General features: G+C 41.8%; 4 non-coding genes and 6 pseudogenes across 4 annotated transcripts; 1 reads left to right on the top strand and 9 right to left on the bottom strand.

Annotated features, from left to right (window-relative positions):
* The first annotated feature begins 6768 nt into the window (after positions 1-6768).
* LOC148556281 (small nucleolar RNA R71) lies at positions 6769-6872 on the top strand. The gene has a single exon (XR_015886326.1). It is a non-coding gene; the product is annotated as a small nucleolar RNA R71 (small nucleolar RNA).
* A 3177-nt stretch (positions 6873-10049) lies between these two features.
* On the bottom strand, positions 10050-10172 carry LOC148556280 (5S ribosomal RNA; annotated as a pseudogene).
* Positions 10173-10368: 196 nt separating this feature from the next.
* LOC148556279 (5S ribosomal RNA) lies at positions 10369-10487 on the bottom strand. The gene has a single exon (XR_015890757.1). It is a non-coding gene; the product is annotated as a 5S ribosomal RNA (ribosomal RNA).
* Positions 10488-10668: 181 nt separating this feature from the next.
* LOC148556278 (5S ribosomal RNA) lies at positions 10669-10787 on the bottom strand. The gene has a single exon (XR_015890525.1). It is a non-coding gene; the product is annotated as a 5S ribosomal RNA (ribosomal RNA).
* Positions 10788-10970: 183 nt separating this feature from the next.
* Positions 10971-11089, bottom strand: LOC148556277 (5S ribosomal RNA; annotated as a pseudogene).
* A 179-nt stretch (positions 11090-11268) lies between these two features.
* Positions 11269-11387, bottom strand: LOC148556276 (5S ribosomal RNA; annotated as a pseudogene).
* Positions 11388-11566: 179 nt separating this feature from the next.
* Positions 11567-11685, bottom strand: LOC148556275 (5S ribosomal RNA). The gene has a single exon (XR_015891742.1). It is a non-coding gene; the product is annotated as a 5S ribosomal RNA (ribosomal RNA).
* A 182-nt stretch (positions 11686-11867) lies between these two features.
* On the bottom strand, positions 11868-11986 carry LOC148556274 (5S ribosomal RNA; annotated as a pseudogene).
* A 179-nt stretch (positions 11987-12165) lies between these two features.
* On the bottom strand, positions 12166-12284 carry LOC148556273 (5S ribosomal RNA; annotated as a pseudogene).
* Positions 12285-12467: 183 nt separating this feature from the next.
* On the bottom strand, positions 12468-12586 carry LOC148556272 (5S ribosomal RNA; annotated as a pseudogene).
* Between the last annotated feature and the right edge of the window lie 4376 nt (positions 12587-16962).

Genomic DNA, 16962 nt, shown 5'->3' with positions numbered 1-16962 from the left:
TTAAGCTTCAGTTTAACCTTAAACTGAAGCTTAAACGTGGAAATGGAAGAATGGTAGCCCTGGAGAGTAATGTAGTCGAACACGTTTAACCTCCAGTTTAAGGTTAAACTGGAGGTTAAACGTGGAAGAGGAATGAGGCATCCTGGAGGTCGAACACGTTTAACCTCCAGTTTGAGGTCAAACTGGAGGTTAAACGTGGAAAAGGGTGGAGGCATACTGGAGGTCGAACACGTTTAACCTCCAGTTTGAGGTCAAACTGGAGGTTAAACGTGGAAGCTTGGAATGGTGGCCCTGGAGGTGTCGAACACGTTTAACCTCCAGTTTGGGGTCAAACTGGAGGTTAAACGTGGAGGTGGAGAGAGCAACCCTGGAGTGAAAGAAAACGTCGAACACGTTTAAGCTCCAGTTTGAGTCAAACTGGAGCTTAAACGTGGAATGGCCCCTGGTACTCTTCCTGGTTCTGGCGTTTAACCTCCAGTTTGAGGTCAAACTGGAGGTTAAACGTGGAACACCTCCCTGGGTGGCATACTCATTCTGGCGTTTAACCTCCAGTTTGAGGTCAAACTGGAGGTTAAACTTCAATCCCAGCATTTCTTATCCTTCATGATTTTGGCGTTTAAGCTCCAGTTTAGGCTTAAACTGGAACTTAAACTCCACATGTGATATTCAAGCTTCCTTTATTGATTTTGTTGCTTCCTTGCTTAGCCTCTTCTTCCCTGAAATCATCCAAACAATTGCATCAAAGTCTTGCAAAATTTCATGAGAAATCTTTCATTCATAGCATTTAAGTAATTCAACTAAAACTCATGGAATTTGCATCAAAATCATATTGTTTGGATGGTTCATTACTTTGTTCTTCATTTAACCATTTTTGGTTACTTTAAGCTCAAGAAAATGCATAAAACAACTAAAACTAACAGAAAAATGCTAGTGAAACTAGCCTATGATGCCTTGGCATCACAACACCAAACTTAATACTTGCTTGTCCCTAAGCAAGTCCTGAGTTAATTGAGAAGAAAGTATGAACAGAAAGTAATTACATTGGCTATATTAGCAAGCATTTGAAGTTCATCAGAAGGGTTTTATGCAGAAAGTTGCAGCATCACTTTTTCATACTTATCAGGTAGGATTATCACTTTTTCATTGCATCCATCAAAAATTGCTATGGCCTCTTGTTATTCTTATGTCTTTGGCACTTTTCTCTTCTTTGTTTTTCTTTTCTTTTTCTTAGAGCTTCTTTTGCTCCTTGTTTGCTTAGTGTCATGTGTTGCACAAGCCTTTGGCATTTTCTTTTTCTTATCAGTGCACTACACATATCCACCTTAGGCATTTTAGTTCACATTTCTTCTTGAGACATTGGTGCCCAGCACCTCTTTGTGTAACTAAATGTTTTGTATTTAGGTTGCTCTTGATAGTGGACTTTTGGTTGATAATCCCGGGTTAGTTAACCCAAGTTACCAAGTGTTGAAACACTCCTCAGAACCTATTCATCCAAGCATATCCTTAATACATAAACACCACAGGCATTTGTCTCAGAAGTTCAAACCATTGGTACCTAGCTTATTTTCTCAATTATTTTTACTTTTTGATTGCCTTTTTCCGTGGCTTTTTCTTTTCCTTTTTCTTTCTTTTTCATGGCCAAAGACATTTATTCATCAAGATCCATAGACAATTTTTACTTCTACAATAAAAAAGATGATAATTCTACACTCTAATATTAGTGATGTGACTAAACAATCAAGCATGCATACCACCACTTAATTCTACTTGATTTGTCACTAATTTAGCCAAGTTACTTTTGTTCAAGCTTTTCTTTTATTTTTGGAAACAGAACAAGCATGGCAGGCACTTGTTTAAGAAGGTGAAGTTATATCCAAACATCTAGGCATTCACTTTATTCAAAACACTTAACAAACACACATACTAAAAAAAACGACTCATAAAAAAAAAAAAACTCCACCTAACACTTAAATGACTTATGATGAAAACAAGTTCATAAAGACAATTCACCAATTATCATTTGATTATTAAGGAACGAGACCACCTCTTATTTATTGCTTGGTTCTTCTTAATTCTTGGGATCCTGCTTCTTCTTGCTTCCTGCCTCTTTTTGACCACTTGTGCTTCCTTTGTCTTTTCTTATGAGCTTTTTCCAGAATCCAGCCTTTTTCATCGTTTCTTCCACTCCTTTTTCAAGGATCATTGCCTTGTTTATTTCTCCTTCTTTCCTCCCTTTGAAATACTCATCATAAGCTGGGAATGCTGGGTCCATCTTGTGTAGATGTTCCCCTATGTAGTTAAGCTTGATTTGCGAACTGATGTTGTAGTCAGCTTGGACTGAGTATCTTGCATTCTGTAAAGTGGTGGCTTCCTTGATTGCCAAGACATTGGCATCTTGGTGTTGGCATATGTGGCTGAAGGATTCCTGTAAGTGTAGATTTTGTTCCCTTTGCAGATCAAAGAATCTTGATTCAAAGTTCCTTTGCATATCCATCATTTTTAGATGAAAGTCTTCTTGTCTTTCCTGAGACCTCATGTATTGTTGAGACATTCCTTCCATGATTTCCTGCATTCTGCTCATATCCATGGGGTCTCTGGGAATTCGTTGTCTTCTTTCAGGATTTGCTTGCTCTTCTTGCTCTTCTTCTCTGTCTTCTCCTTCCTGTCTTTCTTGTTCTGCTTCTTGCTCGGCTTCCACTTGTTGCCCTTCTTCATTTCTTCTTCTTGTATGTCTTGGAGGAGTTGGGCCAAGAGTCATTCTGTGTGCAGTTATGGCCAACCCAGGATATAGCCAATTAGGTCTTTCATCCTCAAGTGGTACTTGGGCATCGATGCATAGTCTAATGATGGTGCTAGGGAAATGAAGCCAGGATTCAGGGTCACTTTTCTCACTAAACTCTTGTATCTGTTCAGCAATGAGTCTATGAACTTTGATCTCTCCTCCAACCATAATGCAATGTAGCAAGATGGCTCTTTTAGGGACTATTTCTGAAGAGTTTGCAGTGGGTAGGATGGATCTCCTAACTATTGCATACCACCCTTTAGCTTCAGGTGTTAGGTCTCCTCTTCTCAAGACTCTTGGAGCCCCTCTTGTTTTTCTCACCCATTCAGCTCTGATGGCACAAAGGTCTTCAGCAATAGTTGTATAGTCAGGTTCTCCTCTCATCCTTTCGTCATAACTTGCTTGGCTGAAATGTATGTTTTTCAGGCCAAGAGTTTTCATAATTGCTTTGGGACTGAAGTCAACTTCCACCCCTCTCACATAGCTTTTGTATGTGGGGTTCTTGGTTTGATCCTCCCTTACTGCATTTGCATAAAACTCCTTCACCAAGTTGATGTTGATTCTAGTGATTGGCTTAGTTAGGAGTTCCCACTTCCTCTTTTTGATCTTTTCCCAAACACCTGGGAACTCATCCTTTTCAAGTTCAAAGGGGACCTCAGCTAGTACCGTTTTAGGTCTCATCCATTCGGCTTGAATCTCATGGAACACTGATCTGTATCTCCATGCATCGAATCCCCTGTTTTCCTCCATTGGCTGCTTGTCTTTTCTTCTTTTGTGGCTAGATGAAGCTGCCATTTTGGTAAGTGACAACTAAAGTTGACAAGGTGAAGTAAGAAGTGTTGTTGGAGGTGTGGTGAGATTGTTTTCGGCAAGAGATGGTTATGCTATGATGAAGGAAAAAGTGTATGAAGGAGGATTGATGGTGTGGGACTCGTTCCCCAAGTGGTTCTTTATAGTGCCCATGAGTGAAAAATGAACGGCTAGGGTGGTTTGTGAAGGGTGGCTTGATGGTAAATATATGAATTGTAGATAAGGACGATTGGCTTTTCATTTTCTTGGAAGTATTCTAGATGCATTAGGTTGTACATGTAGCTTTCTTTTCTTGCAGAACTTCCTTTTCCCATGTGTTAGTTTCAAAGATTTATGAATTTTCTTTTTGACCAAGCACGTACCTCCCTTTGTCTTTTTCCTCCATTTTTGTCTTTTCTTTTGTACCTGCACAAACAAACAAATTTGCTATCATTTTTCGGTCCATGTGAATTATGAACAGTATTTGCACATGTAAATCAATGCTTGTCTTTATGAGCTTATAGCCGTGACTTCTACATGTATGCACACTTATTATTTGGACACCAAACTTAGTTTTTGGTTAAGTCTCCTGATGACATGAAATCCATATTGGTTGTCCTTAATGAGTGTGCATATTTCTAATAAATCATAGTCACCTTGGCTCTTTGATTCTAAACAAAGTGACTACCCTAAGTAATTGAACTAAAGCATTAAAACATATGAATGGTATACTTGTCATGACTTTTGAGATCCAGAGGAACTTCTTGCTTTTCATAAACTGTGTTCAAAAAGAACACCAAACTTAATGTTTGGTTGTGCACCTTGAATGAAAGATGGAATTCAATTTGAGTAAGATTTGGGAGTGCCATCAGGCACACCAAACTTAGAGACCAATTGTAATTTACATGCACGGTTTAGTGCACTTAATCAATAGTTGTCCTGAGGATTCAAGTTCATGCATAAGAAACCATACTTTATTAGATGTAAAGCAAAGCACTAAAGATTAAGGATACTAAAAACATGGGTTGCCTCCCATGAAGCGCTTCTTTAACGTCACTAGCTTGACGGTTGTCCCTTGTTAGGGTGGATTGTAGTGCTTGACGTCCTCTCCTCTCACTATGAAAACGTCCCCTCTTGATTCATTCATGACCTCTAAATGTTCCAAAGAAAGAACTTTCTTGATTGTGAACACTTGAGGGAGCTGAGAAGGAATGGTCTTGAGGCCAGGTGGAATTGGCAGATAATGACTTGAGATCACTTTATCTCCTGGAGAAAAACCTTCAGTGGGAATTTTCTTGTTTCTCCATCCTCTTGGCAATCTCCCTATCACTCTTCCCTTTCTCTTGAGGATTTCTTCATTGACTTTTATGTCAGGAGGATCCTTCTGATCTGTTTCCACTGATTCTTGTGGCTCTAACTCTTGCAACTCTTGTTTGCCTTCCAATGACTGTTTTAGAGTCTCAGCTGCTGGATTACTTTCCTCCAAACACGGATGGCTACTATCATCTTTAGGCTTTTCAGATTCTGGTTCAGGCTCAGATGCAGGTTTGAAGACTTTGAAAATGAGCTGTTCATCACGTATTCTCAGAATTAGTTCTCCTTGTTCTACATCTATGAGCGCTCTAGTAGTGGCTAGAAATGGTCTGCCCAGAATGATAGGGTGTAAATAGCTTTCCTCCATGTCCACAATGACAAAGTCTGTGGGGAAATAATAATCTCCTACTTTCACCAGCACATTTTCAACTACCCCTTCAGCTTGCTTCTGAGTTTTGTCAGCCAGTTGTATGATTACATCAGTGGATCTCACCTCGTTCAGTTGTAGCCTCTTCATAAGAGTTAGAGGCATCACATTTATGCTAGCTCCTAGATCACAGAATCCTCTGTCTATTTTTGTTTCCCCTATGATGCAAGGGATATGAAAGCTTCCTGGGTCCGTTTTCTTAGAGAGTGTGTCCTTCTTGATGAGAGCACTGCATTCTTTGTTCATTGTTACCGTTTGTCCTCCCTTCAAAACTCTTTTCTTGCTTAACAATTCCTTTAAATACTTGATGTGTGTGGGCATTTGATGAAGAATCTCAAGAAAGGGAATATTGACATGCAGAGAATTAAATGTCTCTAGAAACCTTGAATAGGTTTTCCTTTTTTCACCTCCTCCTAACCTCTCAGGAAATGGTGCTTTTGGTTGGTATACTTCCATCATGCCTTTTTGCAGATCCTTGGCTTGCTCAGTTCCACTTTCCTGCTTAACTTCTTCCACATCTTCTTTCAAGATTTCTGGTTCCTGCTGTGAGGACCTGATTCCTTCTTCTTCTGAGACTTCCTTCAATATGGTGATGGCCTTGCACTCTTCCCATCTTACTCTCTTTTGTTCCCCCTTAGGATTCTTTTCTGTGTCACTAGGGAACACTGCAGTTGATTTGGGTGCCTGTTGAGATAGCTCTCCTACTTGAGATTCCAACCTTTTGAGTTTTTCACCATGGTTTCTTAAGGTAGTTCTCACATCATCCCTGAAGCTCTTCAATTCACTTATGTCTTGGCTCATGGTTGCCATCATTCCTTCCATCCGGTTTAATTGATCTTGAAATTGTTGGTTCGGATTAGGTTGGGTATGTTGATCATTTTGGCCATGATATGATGATTGGGGGTAAGTGTTTTGTGTGGCTTGGTATGATCTTTGGTTGGAGTTTTGGTATGTGGAATTGTTTTGTTGATTGTGGTTGTAAGGTTTGTGGTTTTGTGGTTGGGTTTGTTGGTTTCCCCACCCAAAGTTTGGGTGGTTTCTCCAGCCTGGGTTGTAAGTGTTGGAGTGTGGATCATATGATTGCCTTTGTTGGTTTCCCACATAGTTAACCTCATCCCAATCACCTCCTTCAATGCCTACTTCCTCTTGATCTTATGTGTGTATTGCAGCCACTTGCTTTGTTTCTAATTGCCTGGTAAGCTCTGCTAGTTGCTTGGCAAACACCTTGTTTTGGGCTAGAATTGTATCAACATGGTTCAGCTCCATGACTCCCTTAGTGTTGTGCCTTTCTGATGCATAGTAGTACTCATTCTCAGCCACTGTCTCGATCACTTCAATGGCTTCTTCCACAGTCTTTTTCTTGTTCAATGAACCTCCTGATGAATGGTCTACAGCCTTCCTTGATTCATAAGAGAGTCCATCATAGAAGATGTGCAATTGCACCCAATCATGGAACATGTTTGGTGGGCATTTCCTTGTCAAGTCCTTGAATCTCTCCCATGCCTCGTAGAGAGTTTCACCATCTTTTTGTCTAAAAGTTTGGACCTCAGATCGAAGCCTATTGACCTTTTGTGGAGGGTAGAAACGTGCCAGAAACTTGCCTTCCACCTCATCCCATGTGGTTAGACTCCCCCTTGGGAATGATTCCAGCCACTTAGCTGCCTTGTCCCTAAGTGAAAATGGGAACAAGAGCAGTTTATAGGCATCTTCCTGGACTCCATTGGACTTCACAGTGTCACAAATTCTCAGGAACTTTGTGAGATGTTGGTTTGGGTCTTCATTAGCACTTCCTCCAAAGGAACAATGATTTTCCACCAATGATATTAGCTGTGGCTTGAGCTCAAAATTGTTGGCCTGAATGGGTGGTTTCTGGATGCTACTACCACAATTCCCAGAGGTTGGGTTTATGTATGAACTAAGAACCCTCCTCTCAGGAATGGCATTGTTTCCATCAGCTCTCTCATGGTTGTGAACTTCTCTATCCATGTTGAGATCTAGAGCTTCCTCAAAATTGTCCTCAGATTCTCCTTCAGATTCCTCTTCTCCCACTACTCTCTTCCCTCTTGCTTCCCTTCTAAGTCTATGAAGGGTCCTTTCCGGTTCGGTATATGGAGGAGTTGATGTCTCTCCTCTCCTACCTGTCATACAAGAACACAGCTCAAACACAAACAAGTGAAATACTCTTGGTTAATGGAAGAGTATGGTTAGATCAATTGAGGAATTAAATCAAACAGTTAGTGAGTCAGTGAGTTAGTTGCATGGATTTAAAGGCATAAAGAAGGAAAGCATGTAACCAAGTGCAGAAATTAAAATTCAACAAGTATCTAGAACAGAATTAATCAAAGCAAGAGAAAATTGCTCAATCTAGTTAGCTTCCAATTTGAGAATTGTCAATCGAAAACCAATCCCCGGCAACGGCGCCATAAACTTGATGCGCATAAACGTGTTATGCTACGATTTAGGAAATTGCACGATCGGCAAAATTCCTTCCGGCAAGTGCACCGGTTATCGTCGTCAAGTAAAAACTCACAATAGAGTGAGGTCGAATCCCACAAGGATTGGTTGAGTGAGCAATTCGGATTAGAAGTGTGTTCTAGTTGAGCGGAATCAAGATTTGAGATGAGAATTGCGGAATGTAAAATTGGCGGGAAAAGTAAATGACAAGAAAATTAAATGGCTGAATCTTAAATTGCATGAATTAAAGAGCAGAATGTAAATTGCTGAAATTAAAAGGGACTGGGGATGATTGCAAGAATTGAATTGCAGAATGTAAAGAGAAAGTGGAAATCAGAAATGGGGAATTCATTGGGTTTAGGAGATATTGAAATCTCCGAATCAAAACATGTAAATCTCTTCCTCAACCAATGCATTCATTGAATTTTGCTTGGCAATCTTATATGATTGGATCCCAATTCCTTGGCTCCAATGCTCTCTAAAAACAAACAAATTCCCAATCCCTTGGTTTAAATGTTCATAAGAAGAGATGATGCTTGATCACTGATTATACCACACAATTTCATGAACCACAATTTGGTAGGATTACATGTCACAATATCCATCCAAACCCCAATCCAATCCACTGTGAGAAAGCTTCTCTAGCATGAATCCTCCATTCCTTTCCCAAGGCTCCGAAGGATTCCAAGTATGAGTAGTCTCTTTCCCAAGACAACTACTCAATGGAATTAGATCGAGAAGCTTTCTAACAAAATTCAAGAGAAAAGATTGAAGAAGAAGATAAACTATTATTGATTCATTGAATTACAATAGAGCTCCCTAACCCAATGAAAGGGGGTTTAGTGAATCATAGCTCTGAATTCAATTACAAAGAAAAAGAAACTAGCTAAAAGTGAAAGTAAAAAGTCCCTTCTAACTTAACTTCTATCCTATTTATACACTTTCTATATTGAGCTTCAGTTGTGCTTCTTGGGCTTTGAGGCCTCTCCTTGCTTTCCTTTTGCCTTGGGTTTATGATCCATAATCTTGATGAGGTTGTTGATCCAAGTCCTGTAACATTTATTGAGCCAACTTAGTGATAATCAAATAATGACACATGACTCAATAAATTGAGATTTCAAACTCATCAATCCTTCAGGCCCAATCCCATAAACCATGATATTCAATTGGGTTTCATACCAAAGTAAGTTTAAGTTAATAATTGTGCTCAAAGACTAACTTAAATCACAATATTTTTGGCCCAGAAAACCTTTTCAAGAGTGGCGTTTAAGTTGTAGTTTAAGCTTAAACTGCAACTTAAACGCCAGACACTTCCAGTGAGGCCATTTGTAGAAGCACGTTTAAGCTTCAGTTTAACCTTAAACTGAAGCTTAAACGTGGAAATGGAAGAATGGTAGCCCTGGAGAGTAATGTAGTCGAACACGTTTAACCTCCAGTTTAAGGTTAAACTGGAGGTTAAACGTGGAAGAGGAATGAGGCATCCTGGAGGTCGAACACGTTTAACCTCCAGTTTGAGGTCAAACTGGAGGTTAAACGTGGAAAAGGGTGGAGGCATACTGGAGGTCGAACACGTTTAACCTCCAGTTTGAGGTCAAACTGGAGGTTAAACGTGGAAGCTTGGAATGGTGGCCCTGGAGGTGTCGAACACGTTTAACCTCCAGTTTGGGGTCAAACTGGAGGTTAAACGTGGAGGTGGAGAGAGCAACCCTGGAGTGAAAGAAAACGTCGAACACGTTTAAGCTCCAGTTTGAGTCAAACTGGAGCTTAAACGTGGAATGGCCCCTGGTACTCTTCCTGGTTCTGGCGTTTAACATCCAGTTTGAGGTCAAACTGGAGGTTAAACGTGGAACACCTCCCTGGGTGGCATACTCATTCTGGCGTTTAACCTCCAGTTTGAGGTCAAACTGGAGGTTAAACTTCAATCCCAGCATTTCTTATCCTTCATGATTTTGGCGTTTAAGCTCCAGTTTAGGCTTAAACTGGAACTTAAACTCCACATGTGATATTCAAGCTTCCTTTATTGATTTTGTTGCTTCCTTGCTTAGCCTCTTCTTCCCTGAAATCATCCAAACAATTGCATCAAAGTCTTGCAAAATTTCATGAGAAATCTTTCATTCATAGCATTTAAGTAATTCAACTAAAACTCATGGAATTTGCATCAAAATCATATTGTTTGGATGGTTCATTACTTTGTTCTTCATTTAACCATTTTTGGTTACTTTAAGCTCAAGAAAATGCATAAAACAACTAAAACTAACAGAAAAATGCTAGTGAAACTAGCCTATGATGCCTTGGCATCAAGGACTTCCCAGGAGGTCACCCATCCTAGTACTACTCTTGCCCAAGCACGCTTAACTGCGGAGTTCTGATAGGATCCGGTCCATTAGTGCTGGTATGATCGCACCTATTAAAGTATGCACACACAATTATCATAAGCATGTCTCACGACGTAGGGTAAGTCGAGCTGCGAAGCCCTGCAGAGCCCGTGCGAGCTTATCGAAAATCAGGTCATTGAGGTTCTCTTTAACTAAACAATTCAAGATAGCGTCGTTTAAAGAACGAGGATAAGCACGACGTAAAAAAAAAAGAAAAAAAGAAAAAAAAGGTGCAACACGAGGACTTCTCAGGAGGTGACCCATCCTAGTACTACTCTCGCCCAAGCACGGTTAACTGCGGAGTTCTGATGGGATCCGGTGCATTTGTGCTGGTATGATCGCACCTATTAAAGTATGCGCACACAATTATCATAAGCATGTCTTGCGACGTAGGGTAAGTCGAGCTGCGAAACCCTGCTGGGCCCATACGAGCTTGTCGAAAATCACGTCATTGAGGCTCGCTTTAGCTAAAAAATTCAAGACAGCGTCGTTTAAAGAACGAGGGTAAGCACGACGTAAAAAAAAAAGAGGTGCAACACGAGGAATTCCCAGTAGGTCACCCATCCTAGTACTACTCTCGCCCAAGCACGCTTAACTACGGAGTTCTGATGGGATCTGGTGCATTAGTGCTGGTATGATCGCACCTATTAAAGTATGCGCACACAATTATCATAAGCATGTCTTGCGACGTAGGGTAAATCGAGCTGTGAAGACCTGTGGGGCCCGTGCGAGCTTGCCGAAAATCAGGTCATTGAAGCTCGGTTTAGCTAAACAATTCAAGATGGCGTCGTTTAAAGAACGAGGGTAAGCACGACGTAAAAAAAAAAAAGAGGTGCAACACAAGGACTTCTGAGGAGGTCACCCTTCCTAGTACTACTCTCGCCCAAGCACGCTTAACTGCGGAGTTTTGATGGGATCCGGTGCATTAGTGCTGGTATGATCGCACCTATTAAAGTTTGCGCACACAATTATCATAAGCATGTCTCGCGACGTAGGGTAAGTCGAGCTGCGAAGCCCTGCAGGGCCCGTGCGAGCTTGTCGAAAATCAGGTCATTGAGGCTCGCTTTAGCTAAACTATTGAAGATAGCATCTTTAATGAACGAGGGAAAGCACGACGTAAAAAAAAAGAGGGGCAACACGAGGACTTCCCAGTAGGTCACCCATCCTAGTACAACTCTCACCGAAGCACGCTTAACTGCGGAGTTTTGTTGGGATCCGGTGCAATAGTGCTAGTATGATTGCACCTACTAAGGTGTGCGCACACAATTATCATAAGCATTTGTCGCGACGTAGGGTAAGTCGAGGTGCGAAACCCTGCGGGCCCGTGGGAGCTTGCCAGAAATAAGGTCATTAAGGCTCGCTTTAGCTAAACTATTCAAGATAGCATCGTTTAAAGAACGAGGGTAAGAACGACGTAAAAAAAAAGAGGTGCAACACGAGGACTTCCCAGGAAGTCACCCATCCTAGTACCACTCTAGCCCAAGCACGCTTAACGGCGGAGTTCTGATGGGATCCGGTGCATTAGTGCTGGTATGATCGCACCTATTAAAATATGCGCACACAATTATCATAAGCATGTGTCGCGACATAGGTTAAGTCGAGCTGCGAAGCCTTACGGGCCCGTGGGAGCTTGCTGGAAATCAGGTCATTAAGGCTCGATTTAGCTAAACTATTCAAGATAGTGTCGTTTAAAGAACGAGGGTAAGAACGACATAAAAAAAAAACACAGGTGCAACACGAGGACTTCCCAGGAGGTCACCCATCCTAGTACTACTCTCGCCCAAGCACGCTTAACTGCGGAGTTCAGTAGGAATTCGGTGCAATAGTGCTGGTATGATCACACCTACTAAAGTATGTGCACACAATTATCATAAGCATGTGTCGCGACGTAGGGTAAGTCGAGCTGCGAAGCCCTGCGGGCCCGTGGGAGCTTGCCAGAAATAAGGTCATTAAAACTCGCTTTAGCTAAACTATTCAAGATAGCGTCGTTTAAAGAACGAAGGTAGGAACAACGTAAAAAAAAAGAGGTGCAACACGAGGACTTCCCAGGAGGTCACCCATCCTTGTACTACTCTTGCTCAAGCACGCTTAACGGCAGAGTTCTGATGGGATCCGGTGCATTAGTTCTGGTATGATCGCACCTATTAAAGTATGCGCACACAACTATCATAAGCATGTGTCACGACATAGGTTAAGTCGAGCTGCGAAGCCCTGCGGTCCCGTGCTTAGCTTGACGGAAATCAGGTCATTAAGGCTCGCTTTTGCTAAACTATTCAAGATAGCGTCGTTTAAAGAACGAGGGTAAGAACGACGTAAAAAAAAAACACAGGTGCAACACGAGGACTACCCAGGAGGTAACCCATCCTAGTACTACTCTCGCCCAAGCACGCTTAACTGCGGAGTTCTGATGGTATCCGGTGCATTAGTGCTGGTATGATCGCACCTATTAAAGTATGCGCACACAATTATCATAAGCATGTCTCGCGACGTAGGGTAAGTCGAGCTGCGAAGCCCTGCGGGGCCCATGGAAGCTTGTCGAAAATCAGGTCATTGAGGCTCACTTTAGCTAAACTATTCAAGATAGCGTCGTTTAAAGAACGAGGGTAAGCACGACGTAAAAAAAAAGAGGTGCAACACGAGGACTTCCTAGGAGGTCTGATAAACCCATATTTTATGATATATATTGTGCTCAATTTAAGTGATTTATTCAACCCTTCACCCACTTATTCATGTAAATTGCATGGTTTTACTTTCCCTTCCTTATTATGTGAAATATATGAATAACATGTTTCCTATTATTTAAAAATAATTATTTTAATTACCCTTTATTACCATTTGATGCCGTGATTTATGTGTTGAGTAATCTAAGGTAGGAATAACTTAAAGGATGAAAAAGGAAACATACAAAAATGGAAGGAAAGCACAAAATGGAGTTTTTGAAGAAATTGGCAGCGACGCGAACGCATGGACGACGTGGTCGCATGCCTAGCGCAAAAAAGTAGCGACGCGAATGCGTGACTGACGCGGACGCGCCCCATGAGCAGAACACAGATGACACGGACGCATGACCGAAGCGAACGCGTGATAAGGAAAACTCCAGATGACGCGACCGCGTGACCCACGTGGACTCGTGACAGACGCCACACACCATAAATTACAGAAAACGCTCCTAGCAATTTCTGAAACCCTTTTTGGCCCAGATCCAAGTCCAGAAGGCACAGATTAGAGGTCATAAAGTGGGGGAATGCATCCATTCATTAGGAGGTCTTCAATTTTTCACTTTTCATAGTTTAGATGTAGTTTTTAGAGAGAGAGGTTCTCTCCTCTCTCTTAGGTTTTTAGGATTAGAATTCCTCTTAAAGGATTTAGAATTTCAACTCTTCATCAAGTTCAACATTCCTTTTACTTTATATTTCTCTTTTACTTTCAGTTATTTTAATGTTATCCTTTAATTACTTTTATTACCAATTTGGCTTATGAACCATTCATGTTTAGATTTAATTTTCTATTTAATATAATTTGAGGTATTCTGGAATTATGACTGCTTTCCTTTATTTATATTAATAATTTAGATTTTCCCCTTTTGGTTTTGGTTGATTAATTGGTAACTCTTGAGTTGTCTAACTCATCGTGATTGATAACTGATATCCTTGCACATCTGATTTAAATCCCTATAACTCTAGTCTTTCCTTAGGAATTAACTAAGACTTTAGGAGTTAAATTGATTTACCCACTCAACTTACCTTAATAGTTAGAGGTTGACTTAGTGGAGAGCAAAATATAATTCTCATCACCATTGATAAGGACAACTAGGATAGGACTTCCGAATTTTCATACCTTGCCAAGAGTTTATTTTACAGTTGTTTATTTATTTTATTTGTCATTTAAATTATTTGTTTCTTACTTTCAAAACCACAATTTACAAAACTCATAACCAATAATAAGAACATACCTCCCTGCAGTTCCTTGAGAAGACGACCCGAGGTTTAAATACTTCGGTTATTAATTTTAAAGGGGTTTGTTACTTGTGACAACCAAAACGTTTGTAAGAAATGAATTCTTGTCGGTCTAGAAGCTATACTTACAACGGGAATTTATTTGTGGAAATTCTAGATCGCGCAAGAGTTTCGTTCTTCAAAATGGCGCCGTTGCCGGGGAACTGCAAACGTGTGCCTTATTATTGGTTATTGTAAATATTTTTCTTTTACTTGTTTATTTGTTTTTGTTTTTCCCTTTTTATTTTTATTAGCTACTATGAATTCTCACCCCTCTCACTTTGAGTTTGGTTCTAATATTGTTGAAGGGAACGAAAGTTATAGCAGGAACATTCATCAAGGTCAGAGCAATCAAAGATGGATGGAGCCAAGAGGATCTGATCAACCCTTTAGGCAACAACACCCTCCAAGATATCATGGACGAGGACCACTTTACAATGCATACCAAGCTAATAGATATGGTGGACAACCTTGTAACTACCAACAAGCCCCACCTTGTGCTTATAGACCATCCTCTCAACGTAGATTTGAACCACCACGCTCACAAGTCCCTTTTCACCATTCACCACCGTATGACCCTTATCATCCACAATCCCAATCCAATTACTCCCGAGAACCACCACATTCTTGTTCTGAACCCCCCTCCCCAACCAATGAACCCTTATACCCACCCCAACCTCCTATGGACAATAGACTTCGTGTTCTTCTTCACGGGCAAGCAAAGATAGAAAAGGGCGTACTGGAACTCACTATTACCGTAACTGAGGTAGTAAATTTAATAGCTTCCCGACATCTGAGAACTCAAAGTACTCCCATGGCTGCATGTAGGGAATCAAAAGAAGAGCGTAGCATGAAGGAAATACTAGAAACTCCGGTGGACAATGAGGAGCATGGCTTTGTACTGGAACGAGTAGAGGAAGCCATTATAGTTGTAAAGGAGGAAGTGGTTGAAGATTTAGGAGATGCTGAACCTCTATGGGAATCAAGAACTGTACAGGATTCCGCTGAGAAGTCCGAATTAGATGCCAAGGAGGATAGTGCATAACCTCCAAAGCATATACCTTGTGAAAAATTGGACGGAACAGACCAAGAAGTTGATTCCATGGGCAGCGATGATCACGAATCAAGCTCTCCTATTCACGAACTCACATTCGCAGCTGAGTTCCTTGAACCTGAAGAACCTTATCCAAGTGAATACGAAGATGACGTCGAGGTAGATTTCTCTCAACCACCGGCTTATGACCTGAGTGATGAGGAAGACATAGAAGACTTTGATCAGGACGCAGTTGCAGCTAAAGAATTTTGCAAAGAAGTGGAGGAATTCACAGAAGATTACAAGAGAGTAGAACTTACAGAACCATTGGAAACACCTATCCCAAGGCCATTACCACCTAATACAAGCTTCAAGTGGGTACAATCCTTAACCTTTATCTTTACTTTTCCACTTGAATATGGTTTGCTTGAAACAGATGGCCAGCTTAGAGCTCTCTGCGGCTTTAAGAGTAAGAGGGAAATGGCTCGTACTCAGAGCTGGTGTGCAAGGTTCGATAAAATTCCACGCTTCAATTCGAAGTGCACGGATTGGTATCAAGTTCAATTGAATGAGTCACGGAAGACGTTTGGTCATCTTAGCGAGAATACAATTTATAAACCGCCCGGATGGAAGCATATAGATCAAGACAAAGGCGGACCTAAAAGCAAAGTTTGGGATCCTGGAATCTATTCTGACATTCGTCACTCCGGGAGCCTGAGAACCTGTTTGAAGCTACTCAATGGCTTCACATGCCTAATTTGGGACCCCGGAGGCTGTTGCCATTCCAAACGTTGGTGGAGATTTCTGGATGAATTTAAGCATAAGCCACCATAACAGGAAGCCCATCCAATGTCCAACTTAAGGACTTTAACTAAAAGTGCTAGGTGGGAGACAACCCACCATGGTATGGTCGTTTCTTTTTTCAATTTTTATTTCGTATTGTTTGATTTTATGTTATATTTTTTTATTGAACCTGGATGTTATTCATAGCATTTGCATTAGCATTGCATACCTGCATATATATAAAAAAAAGAGGCGTGCGACGCGACCACACTGCTAACACGTTCGCGTCAGTTGCAAAAACCACCTCCCACGCGTCCCCGTCAATCACGCGAACGCGTGATCTGGAAATAGGCGTAAAAATCCAACGCCCAGAAATCTGGGCTGGAATCGTGCGGCTGTTGTGCGTTTAGCACAAAACGGCTCACGCGTTCGCGTCCGTCACGCGAACGCGTCACTTGCACAAAAACTTATCCCACGCGAAAGCGTGAGCGACGCGTTCGCGTCATGTGGATATTATGGCACCCCAATGGAGACAGAGAGTTGTGTTGAAACGACGCTGGAATTGTGCGTTTAGCACAATTTCCAGCGACGCGGTCGCATGCCTCACGCGACCGCGTCATTCATCCTTTCACCCATTCTATGCGATCGCGACACTCACGCGATTGCGTCAACCCCATTCCACCCTAGCCACGCAACCGCGTGCCGCACGTGTTCGCGTGGATTCAAATTCACTAACCCCAGTGACGCGAAACCCTACCCCCATCGCGCCCCACTCTCCTTCCCCAACCCCTTCTGTTCTCTCTCCCTCCTTCCTCTGCACCCACCACCAGCCACCCCTGACCACCGCACCAGCGCCGACCACCCAGCCACGACTGCGACGCCCACCCCCTCCTTTTTCCTTCCCTCCCTTTCTTCTCTTTCTCTTCTCTTCTTCCCTCCGCCACCGTTGCCCCCACCGCGGCCAACCACCACCACCACCACGCCATCACCGCCGCGCCTCGCACCACCAC

Source organism: Arachis ipaensis, chromosome B6, assembly GCF_059453495.1.
Source record: "Arachis ipaensis isolate K30076 ecotype BB chromosome B6, ASM5945349v1, whole genome shotgun sequence".
Taxonomy (NCBI): Eukaryota; Viridiplantae; Streptophyta; class Magnoliopsida; order Fabales; family Fabaceae; genus Arachis; species Arachis ipaensis.
The sequence above is the reverse complement of the archived record's forward strand: the minus strand, read 5'-3'. Positions and strand labels throughout refer to the sequence as shown.